The sequence below is a fragment of the Rhipicephalus sanguineus genome, chromosome 1 (genome assembly GCF_013339695.2).
Source record: "Rhipicephalus sanguineus isolate Rsan-2018 chromosome 1, BIME_Rsan_1.4, whole genome shotgun sequence".
Lineage (NCBI taxonomy): Eukaryota > Metazoa > Arthropoda > Arachnida > Ixodida > Ixodidae > Rhipicephalus > Rhipicephalus sanguineus.
This window is the reverse complement of record NC_051176.1, coordinates 177,836,855-177,856,841: the sequence shown is the minus strand read 5'-3', so window position 1 is coordinate 177,856,841 and position 19,987 is coordinate 177,836,855. Positions and strand designations below refer to the sequence as shown.

At 50.6% G+C, this 19,987-nt stretch overlaps 1 protein-coding gene across 1 annotated transcript in view; it reads right to left on the bottom strand.

The window, feature by feature from the left end:
- LOC119403082 (MARVEL domain-containing protein 1) overlaps positions 1-19,987 on the bottom strand; it is a 101,288-nt gene that overhangs the window by 70,382 nt on the left and 10,919 nt on the right. The window lies entirely within an intron of this gene.

The following is a 19,987-nucleotide window of genomic DNA, read 5'->3' as shown; positions in this document are numbered from 1 at the left end:
AAGAGACGAGCATACGACGCTGAACGCGAGCGTTTGAAGCGAGCTGCGGACCCGCAACTTCGTGCACGAGAAGCTGCTGCGAGACGGCAACGACGGGCTGCGGATCCTTCACTCGGGGAACGAGAAGCAGCTGCGAAACGGCAACGACGGGCTGTGTATCCTGAACGTCGTGCTCGAGAAGCAGCAACCGTTCGTGAACGTCGAGCAGCGGATCCATCACTCGGGCAGCGCGACGCTTCTGCGAAACCCAATTACGCAACATTCACGCGATACCCCCACCACTCTGCGACGAATTTACTCGAGTTCCCCCCGTGGGAAGATGCGGGCGACATTTTTTTTAAACCCTTACTAAGCAGAGACAAAAGATGATAATTCAGTCACGTTTCAATCAGCGTTTGATGACCTGAGACAACAGGTGGTCGACTTGATTATTGCTAAAAATTTTTTTTTAATCCGCGCATATCCACGAAGTGAATGATGATGAGTGGGCGAAGGACTGGGGATCGTTCGGTAACCGTGAATCTCCCGTGACATTGCCCACTCGCGCATGTAAATGAGTGACAACGCGTTTGTACATTTATATACCATGTGTTTTATTGGTCATAACTCGTATGTCGTGTACAGGTGTGGATTCCGTTTTGCCGTCATTATTACTGCTTTGTGGTCCGTGAAATGAAGAGCCAATGTTTCTTCGATCGGATCTAGCCTAGTACAGCGTCGCGCCGAGTACGGTCTATTAAAGACGATAGTCTTTCTTGGGATACTTGAACGCAGAAATTTTGGTCTGTCTGTTTTTCTGTTTTTCTGTCTGTCACACGATTCAGCCACCCGGCCAAAGTTTAAGCACTTGCTGAACGCCCAGCCATCTTGAACTGGTAGCTGCGTTCATACTTGTGAACATTGTCGATCAAAAATCAAATATTACGCATATTTGAGGCGCAGCATCAATACGTAAGTATTAGGTGGTGTGTTCCTTTACTAGAAAATACAGATACGTAATTCTAAAGACCCTAGTGTTTAGGCTTCGCTGAAAATGAGACGCTATGCACGAAAAAGCCCTCTGTCGACGATATGGTGCTGCTACCTGGCAGTGGCCCTGGGTTCTGCATAAGCTCATGTTTCCCGACGCCACTGCCATGGCTGGCGTCCATATCTCACGCAGCGCCTCCTCTATTTTATCAATGCCTGCCAGATGCGGCCGATTCAACATAGAGGAGGCGCTCTCTGAGGCAAGGCAAAACATAAATGGCCGCTTGATCAAATGCAACCCACTCTACAAGACATGCCCAGACAACGCAGGGAGAACAGCATCACGGGTGGCCGCGGATGAGACCAGGACTCATGTAGTACGGCCGGCAGAAGACTATCGTCTTTCGACGACATTTGCAGCGAAGCACGCAGATACGCGGCCAATTTTTTAAAACCATATGCGCGCTATGCTGGCTCTGTAGACGGTTCATGCACAGCTGTTTTGCACCTGCGCTTCGACTGTAGACTACGGCGGACGGACGGACATTGTGAGGTCTTAAAGGGGTACTGACTAGAGGTATGCACGGGCTCCGGGTAGCCCGAAAGCCCGAGCCCGACCCGGCCCGCGGGCCGGGCTCGGGCGGGCCGACGTACTTTCACCTCGGGCCCGGGCCGGGCTCGGGCTACTTGGAGCTTTATCCGGGCCGGGCTCGGGCCCGGATAGCCCGACTCAATCCCGAAATATAGAGAATGAGCGGGAATTGTTTTCCAGCACGCATACAGCGCCTTTACCGCGACCGCCCTTTACCACTTTTCCTTTCCATTCGCTACTTTAAACAAAAGGGGAGCAGGTAAAGCACTGCCTCTGTTGCACTCCGAAAACAGAGAAGTAGCACCACCTGAGCTAGTGACGGCGCCACGCGACTGTTCCGCGTTAAACTTAAGGCCAAATCCCATATGAGTGAACATGCACGCGACAGCGACGAGCGACCCGACGTAGATCGCCTTCGTGCAAGCTGACGCTTGCATTGGCATACCCCATACACGTGACGGCTTTGGCGAGCGAACTCCATTGTTGCTGGCATGAGGCCGTCTACTTGTACAGAAAAAGTGCCGCAAACAGTCTCTATTGGAGACTGTTCGTCGTGTGTCGTTTGATCATATTCGATATGCTCAATAAAATGCCAAATTACCGGAAAACGATGTTTTGTTTTCGCAGCGAACCTTCAAAAAGCCGGGCTGGGCTGGGCCGGGCCGGGCCGGGCCTGGGATTGTGTTTTCGTACGTCGGGCCTGGCCGGGCGGGCTCGCAGCCCTTTGCCATCGGGCTCGGGCGGCCCTTCGACAAAGTCAGCGGGCCCGGGCCGGGCTCGGGCTCGGAAATACGGCCCGTGCACAGCTCTAGTACTGACACGAAAATTTTCAGGTGTCGTTTTCATGAGTCAAATGAAAGGCCGAGCCCTCAAGAGCCTAAAATACGTACTGCTAAGCGTTAGTGCATCCTGAAACAGTAATTACACCATGCTTTTAAAAGCTAGTTCCCGTTCCTACTGTACCCTGATGTCACAACGCAGTATGAGCTTCTCGTCACGTGCTCGCACAATATATCGTGACGCTTCCACGGCCGCTCCGCACCTTGATGATGATGATAATAACTTTATTTTTGGCTAAATAAGAAGGCCCCCTATTCCCCGTCCCCGGTGGCTCCGCTGGTGACGCACAAGCGGCCATTTTGGAAGTTTTGGTACTTGGCGTCATCACAACTAGCAAGACTGCTGCGTGAGGTCACCATAATTAGTACTGTACCCTGACGTCAGGCTAGTGTCGATGACGGTAGGTTCGCCATCGAAAAATTGATTTTAATATCAAAATAAAATATCTTATCAGCATTTGCTGAGCTTCACACTTGCTCAGAGACGTCTCTGTATACAGGAGATTTGTATGGCAGAGTAAACTCACCTTCGACAAATGGTGTCAGTACCCCTTCAAGGTGCTTTGCCCCTAAAAACGCAACGCCTCACACCTGGTTAGGGGCGTACGTAGCCAGAACTCTTTAGATGAGAAGCAGCTTTTGCGCTGGGCTGTGTCCATAGTTCCACTGGCGACCGTCCGCTTTCTACCACCTAGCATAGCCATCTGAGCGCGCGCTCGCGCCAAGGAGAAGTCTTCTTCCTCTTGTTCTTCGACCGCCTTGATGATACGTGCAGAGCACTTTAGGGTCCCCGGCTGCCGTATGCTGTGCTAGCTTGACGTAATGCAGACAAAACCATTTCTGCTGGCACGCGCTAGCGCGTTCGGGCCTGTCTAAGGGGCTGGGTAAGACGCTGTGTCCTCTCCTCCTTACACTCTTTCAGCAATCATGTGAACGAGATTCTGCAGACGCGCGATGAACCAACGCGCTGTATCCTAGTCAGAACGCGCTGGCACACGCTTACGGGTTCGGGCCTGTCTAAGGGGCTGGGTAAGACGCTGTGGCCTCTCTCTCTCTCTTACACTCTCTCGGCAATCACGTGATGGCGTCGGGGAACGAGATTGTGCAGACGCGCGATGAACCCGCGTGGCGTGCTCCAACGAGAGTTCGAGACGAGTAACAGCAACAGCAACTATACAGTGAATTCATGGTGTGCTCCACTTGCAAGGACGCATTAACATCGGGCAAGGTGCCCGTGATGAACGGAACATTAAGTCGACCCATGCGCTGCTTCGCATCTCCACATGGTTCCCTTTAGTGGGAGATGGTGTAATTTTTTTTCGGGGGGGGGGGGGGGGGGGGCGTTCCAGCCAAGAATCAAACCAAGCCAAGGTTTCAAAAAGCTCAGGAATGACGTCAAGAAATGTCGAACGCCCTGGCCGAGAACTGCCCAACTACGTCACACACTATCAACTGTGTAGAAGTGCGCGTGATTTGCAGGGAGAAAACTCATTCTGCGCGGCCTTATCTCGCTTCCTTGTTTGCAAACCACGCCGCACACGCTTAAGTTAACCGCAAAGGAGGCAATCTTCCGCCCATGTATGCCAGATGTTTTAGTCATGTCATGACTAAGGCAACTGGCAATGGAAAAAATGGCCGCTAGCTTTGCCGCTTTTTCCATTGGGGACGAGGCTCCCGGTGCGGAGCCGGAACGGTAATACATTTTAAAATCATTGTGGTCGGTGTCCTACTCCCTTTTAGTACGTATCATTCATACCAGTCGGTCATCCGACATACTCTCGCCTTCATCCTGTAACGGTGAAAAGAGGACAGTGAGCATCGGCAAATTTGAAAGAATGCTACATTCGACGTTCCTCTTGTCCCTCGGAAGACAGGTTTGCCCTCTGCGTGGCAAAGGACGTGTAAATGCGGTCGCTGCGTCTGACAAGGCGCTCAGAGCACTGCTCCAGTTGCTCGACACCAGAACTCGCGTGGCAAAAGACTGCAGCAACTGCGTGGTCTATCTACGGTGGCCTACGGCAGCCGCGCAGCGCGTCTCTGCATGCGCAGCAGCCCATTGCGTGTTTTCTGGCGAAAAAAAAAAAGAAACTGCGTTGTCGGAGTAACTCTCCGCGCATCTTCTCCTGGACGCCACTGGCGGCGTAATGGCAAAACGCCCTCCCCTCTGTCCAAGTACACCATGCTCGGGTTTCGAGCTCACCTCTCCACGCAGGATGCAATGTTGCAAATCGTACACCAGGTACTTGACAACAAGACGAGAGGTACCAGGGCCATTCTGGGATTAGACCTCAAGAAAGCCTTCGACAAAGCAGCTGACGCAGCCATACTACGCAAGATGACCGCACTAAATCTAGGCAACCGAGCGTACAACTACGTTAAGGATTTCCTCACTAACAGGAGTGTCTCGTTAACCCTGGGCAAACTCGCATCAGAAGACAGGAGTATGGGCAGCGTCGGCACCCCACAAGGCTCCGTCATCTCGCCGATGCTCTTTAATCTCGTTATGATCAGCCTCCCCGAACGCCTAAACGCCGTTGAGGGAGTGCATCACGCCATATACGCAGACGACATTACGATTTGGGTATGCGAGGGAAGCGACGGGGAAATCGAGCAGCGGCTACAGACCGCGGTTGAGGTAGTGGAACAGTACCTCGTAGGAACCGGTCTTGTCTGCTCGCCAGAAAAATCTGAACTTCTCCTCTACCGCCCGACGCTTAAGGGAAGGCCCCCCAAGTGTCACATCCGGCATGCTGAACACGAAGACATTTGCGTACGCACCAAAGAAGGACACGAAATACCAAGGGTCAAGCAGATAACGGTGCTCGGACTCATCATAGAATCCAACGGCGCCAAAGGAGCAACGATCAGGAATCTGGGGACTAAAATCACGAACACGATGAGGCTCATCAGAAGAATCACCAACAGACATTGCGGTATGAAGGAGGCCAGTGTCGTCAGACTCATACACTCCTTCGTCATTAGTCACATAACCTACGTGGCCGCCTACCACAACTGGTACACTGCAGAAAAGGCCAAGCTTAACACTCTAATTAGAAGAACACACAAGATGGCGCTGGGCCTTCTTGATAGCACAAGCACGGAACTTCTACACTACAGCTGGGCATCCACAATACGCTCGAAGAATTGATAGAGGCTCAACAAATCTCGCAACTCGAGAGACTAACCAGGACACGAACGGGCAGGAGCATCCTGGAAAAACTGGAGATATCCTATCACAAGCAGCACGGCGACAAGACATCCCTCCCCAGCTCGATCAGAGAAAAGCTCCAGGTGGCTAGCCTACCTAAGAACATGCATCCCGAACTCAATCAGGGTCGAAGAGAGAGTAGAGCCAGGTCTTTACTACAAGCATTCGGAAGGGACAAGGAAGCGCTGTTTGTAGACGCAGCAGAATACGCGGATAGACGTACGTGCATTCGCAGTGGCAGTCCTTAATACTGATAAACAATTGGTCAGCTCGTGCCGTGTACGCGGCAAAAACCCTGAGGCAGCGGAAGAAGTGGCGATCGCCCTAGCCATCGTTTGCCCCGGTTGCAGATATAAAAGTGACTCACAGGTGGCGGTCAGAAATTATGCACAAGGCAGAATTTCACCAGAGGCCGCGGCTATCCTCAAAGCGAACGCAAATTATATCACCTCTGAAGAAAAGGAAAAACGAAACATTATACGGTTCCCGGCTCACAAGTCCCCCCACACCCCCGTACCCAACCTCAATGGAGAGGTCCATCGCGTAGCGCGAGGTCTCACGTTCCGCGCTCGTGTATAAAGGTCCTCTCCAGGGGATGGAAATCCAGTGGAGGGCTGGACAGAGAGGGACAGAATGACTAGATACTGTGACATTACAAAATTTTATCAAAAATCCAGGTGTATTTATCCACCCCCAAGCCCCAAACTCGACAGGGCCCAATCGGTAGATTGGAGGCAATTACAAACCCAGACCTTCCCCAACCCCGTTCACCTCAGGAGGATATACCCATACGTCTATTCAGACGATAACTGCAAATTATGCGGCTGGACTCACGCGTCTCTTAGGCACATTTTCTGGGAATGCGCGGTTATAGGCGAAGAAAATGCAGTCTCCCCAGATGAAGCTGCAGCGCGGTGGACGGCCGCACTGCGCAGCTCAAACCTGCAAGATCAATTGTGGGCCATCCAGCAAGCCCGTGAGGCGGCGCGGAGACAGGGTCTCCGGTCCTCCTCGGGGGCGGCCTAGGCCCAGGCCACGAATTTGCCGGAGTTCTTAATAAAGTTGCTACCACCACCACCTCCCCTCTGTTAGGTGGCGAAATGCAAATTGCGCCTTCGCGATCCGCGGCCGGCATCGTCAGGGCCGGGATTTGTCGTAGACTTTCTCTTCCCCCGCTTCTTTACGTGCGCGTCTCCCGCGTAACTGGCGGTGACGCAAGCCTACCAGCCCCGCGGCCACGCCCTTCGCGCGGCTGACCGTATAAGCGCCAAGGTCGCGTGCCTGCTCGATCGCTTCCTTGGGACGTGCCCGAGAGAGCTTGGCAGACGCCCGGTCGAGCGTCCATCGCCGCCTGTTTGTTTTCCTTCACGCCTCACCGTTTCTGTGGCGGCGATGCATCTCTCGAGCAGCGCTTCCGGGGCCGCGTGTGTGGTAGGCCGCCAAACGCCAATTGGCAGCACTCGAGCGCGGGACCTTGAGTCGGCCGTACAAATCCTGGCGTGTTTGGTTTTGCTCCCACCGTTTAGGAAGGGCCGATCACTCACGCGGTCCACGCCCGGCTATTGGCTGGTGGCCGGCGCCGCTTTCTCCGTCATGCTCGCAGAAGGACGCTGCCGCGTACCCGCGTCCGGTCAGCGGGCTCCGCGTTTCGTCAGAAATAGAACGGAACCGGGGAGCACTCGCTCTGCGAACTTATCGTGCGTGCAGCGCGTCAAGAAAAATAAAGCAGCGCAGAGCACGCCACAGACAAACGCAAGCGTACACGTACTTACGTGCGAGGGTGCTTGCTTTGCTCGCTGTTTTTCTGATGACCGCGAGTGAGCCTTGTGAAGGGAGGGCCTGAAGTATGGGTTGGCCAGCTGTCTTTGCATCGAAATGAAGGAACTGAGGACGGCGTCCTGCCGTCGAGGTTGCGTCAGAAGAGAATAAGTTTTTATTATTTGCAGCCAAAGTGGTAGTAATTCAAGGGGGCCGCACTTCACGTTTTGCCAAAGGGACTATTGCGGCACGTCTGTTCAAGGGTGTGCACACATGCGCAGCGATGCCAGCCCCCAGTATTGTCATGTTTATAGTTTACAGATATTAAAACACCGCTGAAGTTCGCGAAAAACGTGAAAGACCATCGGTAGACACTGTTCTGCATGAAAGCGGAATTTAAAGACGGAGCGTCAAAGACTGCGCGAGGACAAGCGGCAAGGAAAGCGAAAGTGGTTTCCTTCACTGCAGGGGCGTAGCCAGAAATTTTTTTCGGGGGGGGTTCAACCATATTTTATGTAGGTTTGTGCGTGCGTTTGTATGTGTGCGTGCCTATATACGCAAGCAAAATTGAAAATTTTCGGGGGGGGTTTGAACCCCCCCAACCCCCCCCCCCCCTTGGCTACGCCCCTGCTTCACTGGTACCAAAACTCTGCCCTCATGAAGGGCCGCTGAATGTACGCTGACGGAGCAGCTGAGACGAGTTCGAACAAGACGGCGCATGGAGCAGGGCTAAGTGCATGGTTAACTCTGAATACTGGTCGTAGAGGTGATACCAGGTCGAGCTATGCTTCAATAAAGCTTGCTGAATCATAGGAACACAAATTTAATGTTTATTACACTGTTATAAAAGCGGAGCCAACACTGGAACCACAGCCACGCCATCACCTTTAACCATTCCGATTAACAACCTGCGCTCATCCCCTTTCAAAAGTAGAGCGCGCTTTATACGGCTCCAATCTTCGTTTCGTTGATTTTGTTGTTTGGTGTGGACGTCAACACACTGACTGCGCCATGAAACCGCTCGCTAAGCTTAAATGCCGGCGACGGAAACTCGCCACGTAATAAATTAAATGTGAAAGATACAGGTTGGCTTTCCTGTAACCATCGTTGAGCGCTTCGCGTATTGTTTTAAAGTGCTGCAAAGCGACCCTCTCGGGTGACAAAGAGAAAAGAGTGCTGCAGCCTGCGTCGCGCGCAGCCGGATGACAGGCTGACGTAATGACCCGTTCACGACTACCAACGTCCCCCTTTGGTCGGCGCCTCCTGTTCCAAACTTGAAGTACGCCAGCTGCGACTCGTTTCCACGGAAGTATGGCCGGTGAGAAAAGCCTGGTATCTCGGTTCCTCCTCCGAGTCGGAGCAGAAACATTCGGCTGCGCAGATGCAACCAGTTGTCGCACGGCGCCGCGCAGACGAAACGAGACGGCCCGCAACGTTTCTCATCCCTCTCCCTCGTAGGCGGCTGTCTGTCGGAATACACACGACCTCACGGGCAACACCACTACGATCCCGCTCATAGCAGAAACACGACTTCGGAGATAGCCAACGAGGCGTTGACGTGGGATGCCCCGGCGGCGGCCTCTCTATCGGTGCACGCACGCAGTCACTGGAACTGATTCCGCCCATTTTGAATGAATAATGGAAGGATCCTGCCGGGGGCGGAAGGGAGGTGGCGGAAACGTCCTCGCATGCGTTACTCCGCTTGATTGAACTTGCTCGTGTGTGATCTCCGCTGGGCGCGCGGTCACACTGTACACCGTCGCATTCCACCGGAACTGCATGCGCAACGCTGTGCTTCACCCGGACTCGATGCAGACCTCCTAGGAACACGCGAATTGTGTGCCTAGGCAGGCAAGTCGAATGCGCGCATCACTGTCGCGTGGTTCGGCTGAGCGCGATAGCTCAACGTCGTGGTCAGTTCATCGAACATCCTGCGGAAGATGAAATGACCGGTTGTGTATTAGTAACGAGTTTAACAGAAAAAAAAAATATTACCATACGTGCAAAAATGGTAACGATGTTGATTACGCAATGGTTGGCATGTCATTAGACCATGAAGAAATTGATCTGTACACGGCACGAAATAAAATGCGCGATGTATTACGCGCATTACCTCCTGATGAGTTGTTAGTGTAGTAATATAAGTGGTGATTTTTGTAGGAGCGGCAAAAGTAGGATTGAAAAGAACCCGGCCATGCAAAGTGGTATAGGTGGATCATGCTTATATTTGTTTATAGATGCTAATGTAACGGCGTTTCGTGAATATAGTACTTACGCTAATTTCTCTCAGTTTTATTCCTATGGGTTGTCACTTGTATATGAGAGCACGTACCTGCGTTCTCACAGAGCCGTTGTAGTTAATTAAACGGCACGGAATCTCGACGAGCGTCCCGTCGGCAAAAACGCCACTAATCTTCATCGATTACGGGGCTTCAGTGCGGTACCCACGCGATTCCGCCCATGACCGGTCACCGCGGCAGCCGCGTCGATCACCGCCGGCACCTCTCGCGTAACGGCTGTGTGGAAATGAATCAGCGGCGTGCCCTTTGCTCCCGCCGGGAAGGGCGCGCACCCGACGTGCACGGCGAGCGAAGCGCGCAGCATCTTCCGCGACCGGGCCGACGCGCGCCCCGGTTGCTGCAGCTACTAACCGGTTGCCTCGCGTCGACTACACACGTAATCGGCGCAATCCAGGGTCACCTCCGAGAGAAGCGGGCCCGCGGGGCTTTTGCGAGGGGCCGTGCGCGGTGGCCCCAGGTGGTCTCCCCCAGCCCGGTCAGCAGGCCCCTTCTCGCAGCACCCCGCGGGGGCTACGTGGCACCAGGAATCGGAACGGAATTCCGCGGCACGGCTCGTTAACCTCCATACACCATTCCGCAAAATTAGACGGTGGTGCTCAGAAATGGCCCGTCGCGTTGCGCAATACACGTTGGCGCGACGGAACATGCTTCCGAAGGCCGCAGCGCCATCAGAGACCACCGAGTGAAGCGGCGCACTTTGTGTGTCTTTACGGGACAGGAAAATAGCAGTGCTTGGCGTCCGATCTGAAGGTCGCTCGACGGAACTCGGCTGCACGTGGATACGTGCCCCTCACACAACATCGCGACGCCATCTTTTAATGCCTATTTTTCTCAGCTACCGTTCCTGCAATGACTTAAATGGCATCTAAATAAATAAATAAATAAATAAATAAATAAATAAATAAATAAATAAATAAATACATTGATGGCGAGCTTCAGCGAATCTCCACACAATCTAACGCTATCAGAATCCAAACATTACAGTTATACGGTACACGCAGATGAAATAGTTCCAAAGAAGTCAAGTCCTGCCTGACTTAGCCACCTTGAGAGCAAGGAGCAATCACAACAGCTACTGAATCCGTGTCAGTTGGCATACACACCGGTGTGTTGCGTCTGCTTCATTCACATATATAATACTACTTGTATTTGTATACAGTATACGCGCGCTAAGTACACGCGTGGCTGTGGAGATTTGAAAGCGCCGCATTTCCAGTGAAAGCGCGGGGAGAGAGCTGTTCCTCTTCCCATTCCTCGTTCTGGCACATCTCAATTTTCTTAAGAGACGGCGTCATTGCAGTTGTTCGGTGCAGTCTGTCCCGAGATATCCGCCAGCTTCTGCTTACGCATACCTTCCTTAGCATCAGCACATTGACGAGAATAATAAGGAAGGTTGTCCAGGTCTTCTGTTTTTTTATTTTCCATCGCGCACACGTGCACGCCACTCTCGCAGCCACACTGACACGGAACATTCCTGCCACAGCAGCGCCAGCTCGCGTCACGTGTAGGCATACAGGCACCGTCGTTAGCGTAATAAGGTACGCGCGCGCCACGCGTGCATGTGTGTCGCCGCAGCCATGGAGCGCCACGTGTAATGCGCTGCGGGCGACGGCGCAGCCTCCGCCCTTTCTGGTTTCGCAGGATCATTCCGTCTCCCTCGATCACGCGCGGAATCGCACCGCCCGTCAAATGGAATAAAAATGTAAACGCACGCAAACCACTCGCAGCCCAGCATAAAGAAGAAGCCGGAAGCCAAGCACCAGCTCGTGGACGAAAGGCCGCCCTCTCCTATTTCGAGCAAGAAACAGAAGAGGGGACTCGAAATCGAGAAAGCGAAACAGAGAGAGAGAGAGAGAAACGAAATGTCCGAACACAAAGCGTGCAACGCGTAATACTGAGCCTCTGCCAGGAGTCCCGCAAAGGAAGGCGCGCGCCTCGTCATCCACCTAATCTCTCATTCAGCGACGCTCCTCGCAAGAGCCAAAAGAGAGAGGAGCAGCCGCCGTTCCAAGCTATTTACTCCCGCGCGCGCCTCCCCCCGCGCGCATCGCTGCAAGGCCGTCAGCTCGGGAAAACGTTCGCGAGCGCTCGCCAAAGTGGCTGAATGCGCCCGCGCTGTTATAGTCATGCACAGGTACCACGGAGGGCTCCTGCGCGGCAGCTGCTTGCACGGTCCGGAGCCGGCGAACGCGCTTCGCTGCCCACGGAGCCTGGGTGACTCCGTGTCACCGCGCTCACGTTCTGTCAGCCCATCGACAGAGAGTGCAAGCACGGAGGACTCCCGAGTCAAGGAGTTATCTCGAATAAACTATACGCGCAGCCGAGGAGGAATCGGGTTCAGATGGACTCTTGCGCGGCAGCTGTCCCGGTCCTCGGTTCTGGTTAGTGCGGTACGATATCTGGCGCTGACCATTTCCACATTTGTGAAGTGATCGCGGAAGGATCAAGGGGAAGCAGCCGTGGTTTGCCACATATCATATAAAGCTGACATATAACGTTCCCAAGAACAAGTGCATCCGCCAGCAATCCTGAAAGGAGAGTGCAGCGTGTTCATTAGCTCTCTCTCTCTCTCTCTCTCCACTTTATTACTTCTGGCCCTGCAGCCGAAAGCCAAAACTAAAGACTGACTCCATACGGAGGCCAGCCAACATAATTATTGCGCAGAGTTGAAGATGTTTTATTTAAAGGAGAAGAGGCGAGAAGGATAGGCCGCAGGCTTCGTAAATGTATCATCTAATTACGCCGGATTTGAGACAAGCGCATGCAGTCACGTCGCGGGCTCTTGCGCCTTCTTAATTTTGATCGTGAAGAGACCGAGGAGAGGTGAGTCGAGCATTTTTTGGCTCAAGTAAGAACGTGATATCGTCGGATATGCTTGAGAAACGACATCTGCGATTATGATTCTGTAGCTCTCAGTGCTGTACAGATCTACCACGTCCTTGGAGGATGTCATGGATCGCAGGGCGGCAAGCAGGAAGAAGCAGATGTGTTATGCCGCTTCAAGCGCTTAGGTGTTGGCAGTACGGGCTGAATGGGTTGGAGAGCTGCGGCCTTCCAAGAGTTCCAAGAGGCCGCATCCGCGCAAGCTCCATGAGAGCGAGAAATGTTTGTTCGGGAGCGACGTGCACCGCGATTCCCGGCCACGAGCCGCGTTGCGATAGTAATAATAGCCGAGGTTTTACGTACCACAACCACGATATGATTACGAGACACGCCGTACTGGAGGGCTCCGGCAATTTCAACGATCTGGTGTCCTTTAACGTGCACCGACATCGAACAGTACACGGGACTCTAGCATTTCACTTTCACCGAAATGGGACCGCCGCGGCCGGGATCGAACTCGCTACTTTCAGGTCAGCAGCCGAGCACCGTAACCACTCAACCACCGAGGCGACTGAGGTCGAAATGAGAAGAGACCCGTGTACTTAGCTTAAGGCGCCCGTTGAAGAACCCCAGGTGTTCTAAATTGATCCGGAGTCCCCCAGTACGGCATACTTCATTATCATATCGTGATTTTGGCACGTAAAACCCCGTAGATTAATATTACAAAAACACCGCGATTAATGCATCTGTGTTCATATCCTGACTCGCTCGCATAAGTAAACTGCTTATTGAAAACGTTCACTTCGGCCAGACAGCGTTTTCGTCTAATTCACCAGCAGTTTACTAAGCGCGAGCTATATAGTGCCTGAACGGTCACTGAAGCGTGAAGTTCTAGATGGCAGTATCACGGCGTGGCGTTTTCTGCCTATTATTTTGGTACACATATCCGCGAGGCAAGTATCCGCGCGGCAGGAGCACACCAAAGGCTTCGTACCTATATACTTAGCTGCTTACTGCACACGTTCTTGTAAGCGGAAGGTGGTAAGCAACCAAGCCAGGCTGATAAAGAAAAAAATAACTAAAAGGAAAAGGGCGTGACGTGCGAGGTATATAGGTAAGTAATAGAGAAGAGGGGTATATTGCGGGAAACAGCTGACCTAGCAATAAGCTAGGACGGAAAAAGCGCGGGCCGTATTGCACGCAGAAGGAGCAAGCAGCAAAAGCACGAAACTGTGGAGTGCGCCAAGAATAATTATTGCTAAGTACATTGTAGTTTTGCTCTCTCACACACCACTTCTGGCGATGGAGAAACGTACAGCTGCATATCCACCCTCCTGTAACTCGGCACTGACGAAAATGTGTTGTCAGGCTATAGGCTACGCGACGGCACACTTTCGACATGCAGCCGCATGCGACACCGAGCGCATGGCGCGTGGCGGAAACGGATTGCGGGAGCTGACGGCCTCACGTTTCAGCATGGGCAGGCAACAAGAAGAAGCCAGGGGAAAGAAAAACTGAGCAGAGTGAAGTACACATGAATTGCAGGAGTCAATCGACTAAATAGCAGCGATATTCAAAATAACGCTTAGACTCGAGTATCATATGCAGCGTATGAGACACTAGATGTCTAGGCAGCCCAATGTAAACATTTAACGGTAATTCACATCGCAAGGACGGCTGATTGCGATACAGTGAGTGTGGCGTTAGGAGTTCAAACGAAAGCACGTTTACTAGAACGATCACATAGCGATAAAGGCTCCCGGATTTAGTTTCCAACTCGCACTATATATATGACTTTGTCGCCCTCTACTGCTAATACAAAAAGTATCTTTTCTTTGTTTCTTTATTTCAGCGATAAGTGCCAGTAGTTTTCGACGTTTTTTTTGTGTAAAAGTTGATGATTGCTCACAGCGTTCGCGCGGGAAAAATTGCGCGGCTGATATCAGTGTGTCAAAAAGGGGCGAAATTCTGCTCGGCCAAATATTCGGATCCCTGCATGAAGCTACTCCGGTGTGAGTACAACAACGTAAGTATTCATATTGTTACTTTATACTACTAGCTACATTCCACGAAAAGTTCAGTACATTTGGTGCCGTGCGCCAAAGGGCAAATTTTTTTGAATTTGGGCATGTGAGAGAGGCAAAACGCGACAAAAAGGCATTGAATTGCCTTAGAGAGTGTCTTATTAATGAACCATTTATTTACGTTCATTATATATAATATTTTTTAGTTTAGGATGGTACGGACGTACAAGTGAATATCATCTAGAGTTTCCTGGGAGGAAAACGACATGAAAAATGCACTGAATGCTTTTCAGGAGTTTCGGAGCAACACAACGTCGGGTTCTGTTTGGATTCAATGGGTGGAGTGCAAAGACTGGACTCATGAAGACTGCCTGGGGGCCCACGGAGTGAATTTGAAGTGCTTCTACTGCAAGAACTCAAAGGATAAAATTTTTTCACACTGTCTCGTTTTGCCTCACGCAGCGTCTCGTTTTGCCGCGCAGGTTGGGGCAAAATGAGACATCTGGTGCATTTTTTGTGTCTTTTCAAAATAAACTTTTGAACAGTCGCAACATCACCATATTTACGTAGCACATAACTTGTACCCAAAGGAAAGTTTCTGCATTGATGGTTTATGGCAACGAGTGAAATAAAATAAATTATTCGCTATTTCCAAATTTTTGTCGCATTTTGCCCCGCCCTACCCTATATATTACGGTAGCCAGAAGAAGTTCTCTGGCATATCACACGATGGCATATCACACGAAAACGTGGCTGCTATTTGATGATGAATTCCGTGACAACGACCAAAGCCAAGAGACGGGGTCGCAAGTGACAAGTGCATAAATATGTGTTCTTAGTTCTGCAACCAGGCACTAGGCACGGGGTCTTGGTGAGAAAAAATAAAACGTTGAGGCCATAAACGTAACCAGCTGCGGTAGAAGTATACTCTACATTTCATATTCTCACCTGCATGATTACGCATCTTCTCGATCCTTTGCCTTTCTTTTTCCATCCATTTTTATGACTTAATTTCGGTTTCCATTTCCCGAGCGCAAGCGCGAAAAAAAAATTCACTACTCCTTTCTTCCTCTTTTTCTTGGCTGGAAACGTGCAGAAGACAGAAAAAGTATGGTAGTTCTACGGCGTGTCTTGTTTCCTGATTCCCACTTTTTCCACGGTTTCACCACAATAGTTGCACCAATTTCCCCACAGACAAACAATTAGCGCCAAGCGTGTGTATCTTTCGCGATCTTTCGTGTTCTGCGTTAGGCGCGCTATGCCCTAATCCTACGCTACAATGCAGGTATTACTCCCCTCCAAACTGGAGTTTTCGGGGAGTTTACGAAGACTAAACATTTTACTCTCGCGCCAGGAGAACGTCCACACACGCATAAGCAGGAAATTCTCATTTAAATTTCTTCGGTGTTCGATCTTCTGAGAGCTCTGTCTTTCCTCGATGATTTCTATCGTTTTTTTTCTGTTCTCACTTGCTTTTCAATGCTGTTCTTTTGCGTCAAAAACATTTTTAAAACATCACGCGACAAATACAGGTTATATGAGCAACGAGCTTTACCTCTGTCTCTTTGTCCTTGTTTTTGACAAATAATATTGAGCTTTGTTTTCACGTTTTGCACGTGGCACTGAAAACTTCAGTCGCTCTGGCTCGAGAAGCAAAATCTGTTGGAAAGGCATACTTGCGCCATGGCACGAGCAGGTATACGCACCTCGAACGCCCTCGTGCATTTCAGAATGCAAGGAAAAAAAAAACGCACACAACACCGACTCGGTTGCACAGCTGCGCCTAGCCTTTATATAAAACGGCATTGAAAATACCTCGTTTTGTATTATTTTTCTAATAACCGCAGCAGCAAAAACAATTACGCCGGCTAATTTTTTTTTTTTATTATTCACTCACTTGACCCAATCGTGCCCTATCACGCGGACACACTCGGGTTCTCCCCCGTCTGTCGCTACAAATTGAAATTCTTTTGTCAGCTTCCCTGCTCCATGCGCGTCAAACTTCCTCCCGGTCGTGTTTCTTTTTTTCTTATTTGGCGAGCGGATAGCATTCCATTGTGAAGCCAGTCGCCGTCAGCCCGTCGTAACTGACCTGGCCTGTGCGTGCATGCGTGCGTGGGTGTGCATGTGTACGTGTTTGGTCAATTAACCCGCATCTTTAGTGACTCTGATATACGAACGACCCAAGTTATAATCGCTATCCCAGAGACTTTGAAGCGCACTAATGCCGCATCGCGCAACTGCACGCGTCAAGCGAAATGATAACATTGTGGCATGTGTTTTGAGGCATATCCTTTGTCGGATAAACGGCGTATTGAAGTTATCTTTTTTTTTTCTTTAGGACACTATCTGCGCGCACTCTTCACGTGGACACAAAATGGAAGACAAAGAACGAACTAATAGGACAGCGATTACTATTGCGTATCACAATACGTGGGACGTATACGTACAATGCGTATGTACTTCATTCCACCTGTGTCGCATGCCGGCAATGTGTACGGTTGGCTGTCACATTAGCGGACCTCATTTTCAGGGCCGCGACGCGAGTATGAAATGCGAAATCAAAGAGACATCCGCATTTTTCGAGCGTTCAAATGCCGTGCCTGTATAGTATCACTATATGCTCGCATGGTGTCCGTGCGGGAAGGGTGCGTAGTGTACTACACATGTTGCGCGCAATCGCTGTGTGCGTCTATGAATTTAGATAGATAGATAGATAGATAGATAGATAGATAGATAGATAGATAGATAGATAGATAGATAGATAGATAGATAGATAGATAGATAGATAGATAGATAGATAGATAGATAGATAGATAGATAGATAGATAGATAGATAGATAGATAGATAGATAGATAGATAGATAGATAGATAGATAGATCTAAATTGCCAAGCTTATGACTTAAACTGTGCCTACACCTTCACCATCCCCCACGCGACACCTTCATGATTATAGCCCCACAGTGTTTCAGTTCGTCCATTATGTGCCGCAACCGGTGCGCGGAGTCGCGTGACGCGCGGAGGGAGGTGACGGGACGTTTTGCGATGCGAGACGCACGCGGAATATTCTGTAACACGCGGCGACAATCGCCGACCGCTGCTCATTGTCAATTCCGCGCCGTACATGTGCCGCGGATTCCACGAGCACCGCTGTAGTAGTGCTCCCTGGGAAAAGCGTGGGGTTGCTAGTAGTTGTTGTGGAAGGCAGGCTTATCTCCGCGCCCTTCCTGCAAAGAAGCCTCGCACACACATGACGCGGCCATGAGTTACGCAGCTCGTCCGCCTTGAAACGAAGAGGAGATGAAACGCGGACAAAAAGATATCGACAAGAAGAACAAACCAGTTTAGCAAATCCGCTGCCACCGCGGGGCACATTCTCTTCAGCCGCTACACGCATATATTTCAACCATGCCGGCGCGAAAAGCCATGCACCGTCGAGGATAGAGTCGCACTCGAAGGCGTTATTCCATGTCGGCCGGTCGCTTTTAAAGCCTGGGGAAAAGATTGTTTCTTCAAGGTCTTTCTAATATGTCCTTTTTTTTTTAAGGTTTCAGAGGTATCGTTCGCCCCGCTTTCTTGTTTTGACAACTTTCCTATAGGTAATAGTGTGCTGCGTATTGAAAAGCTGCATTAAGCACTCCTCACTCTTTCTCTCACTTAAGCAATCACCTGGAGACTTCTATAGTGTACGTTCCCGCTCAGACATTTCAACGCACGATTAGAGTTGGTAATAAGACTTCCGAACCCGAAACATTTATTTAAAGTCTCGTTTCGCGTGACATCAGTGGTGCATTCTCGCATCAGTGAGGAAAGTTCAGCCTTGACACGTTGCAAAACAACCGTAATGTTTACTCATGAAATTCCGGACGTACCTTGCAAGAAATCGGATCAACTTCACTATATATACTATAACCACACATTCTTCTACAGAGCCGAGTGGTACTTATATAATAAGTGCGGCACCTCTCTGACCGAATGGTGCCGCATACTACATATATCGGCCTTCTTTGTGATCTTGTTTCTAAGCGCTTATATTTTTACGGAGCGATACGAACGTGGATTAATACGGTAATCTCCAATATATTCATTTATGTTTTCGATCGAACGTCTCTGTCCAGGCTTCGCGTGGCGGCCAATACGAACGAAAAGGCGGCACCGGCATTGTGGGGAAATACGCAACGAGAGCCTCCGGGTAGTGTGTATAGTGCCGATAAGCTGCAGAGCAAAGCTATTATCAATGTTGTTTTTGACCGGCCGTAGATCAAGGTCTATGTCCAGGAACGCATGGGCCCATACAACGGCCGCGCAGAACGGAATCGGCAGAACCTCGCCGCTATGAAACGTGGCAGGGGCAGTAAGCGCAGTTCTCAGGGCGTCACACCTTCTTTTCGATAACCTTTGGTTTTCGCACAGCACTACAACATAAGGTGGTCTCCTATGTTACAGTGAAACAGAGGAAATATCACTTGTAAGCATGAGGGAGAGGTTATGCGGAAATGTTTGGCCCTGGCAAAGTCACAACAATGTGTATGTGTGTGTGTTTGTGTGTGTGTGTGTGTGCGCGCGCAAGGGGGCGGGGTGGGGGCGATTAGTATATCAGAAGCAGCGCTGAACGCAAAAGGAAAAAAAGAAACGCGTTAATGTAGAAAGGACTGCTGGTCGCAACCAGAATAAATTAAAGCATTACAACAACAAAAATACCGTGGGACTTAACGTGCAATTATTTCGTGCACTTGGGTATCCGTCCCTCCGCCTGTTTTTATTTATTTATTTATTTATTTATTTATTTATTTTAAAGAATGATGCCTAGCCTGACCCGCCACGGTGGCCTAGAGGTTATGGTGCTCGACTGCTGACCCCAAGGTCGCGGGATCGAATCGCGGCCGCGGCTGCTGCATTTTCGATGGAGGCGAAAATGCTAAAGCCCATGTACTTAGATTTAGGTGCAAGTTAAAGAACCCCAGGTGGTCGAAACTTCCGGAGCCCTCCACTATGGCGTCTCTCATAATCATATCGTGGTTTTGGGACGTTAAACCCCAGGCCTTAGCCTATAACTGAATGCCACTGCAATCGCATCCGCCGATCGGACGCTACTTTAGAATCTACACATGCTGCGCCTACAGAAGTGCAATGGTAAGACCCCGCGTGCTAAGCTTGCGTTTGGCGTACCGCATTTGAGTTTACGAAAAACAGTGCAGTATTGCACTTCAAGTTTGTGGTGGAAACGTGCTCTTGGAAGAATGCAATGGTTTCACACACACACACACACACACACACACACACACACACACACACACACACACACACACACACACACACACACACACACACACACACACACACACACACACTCTCGTGTGCGCACGCACAATCTCCTGCGCATGCGCATGCATCGCCGTCATGTTGAGTCATACCTTCGCTCGTCACAATACGAAAGTATTTACAGGACATGTATGTTAAGTAATTTACATGT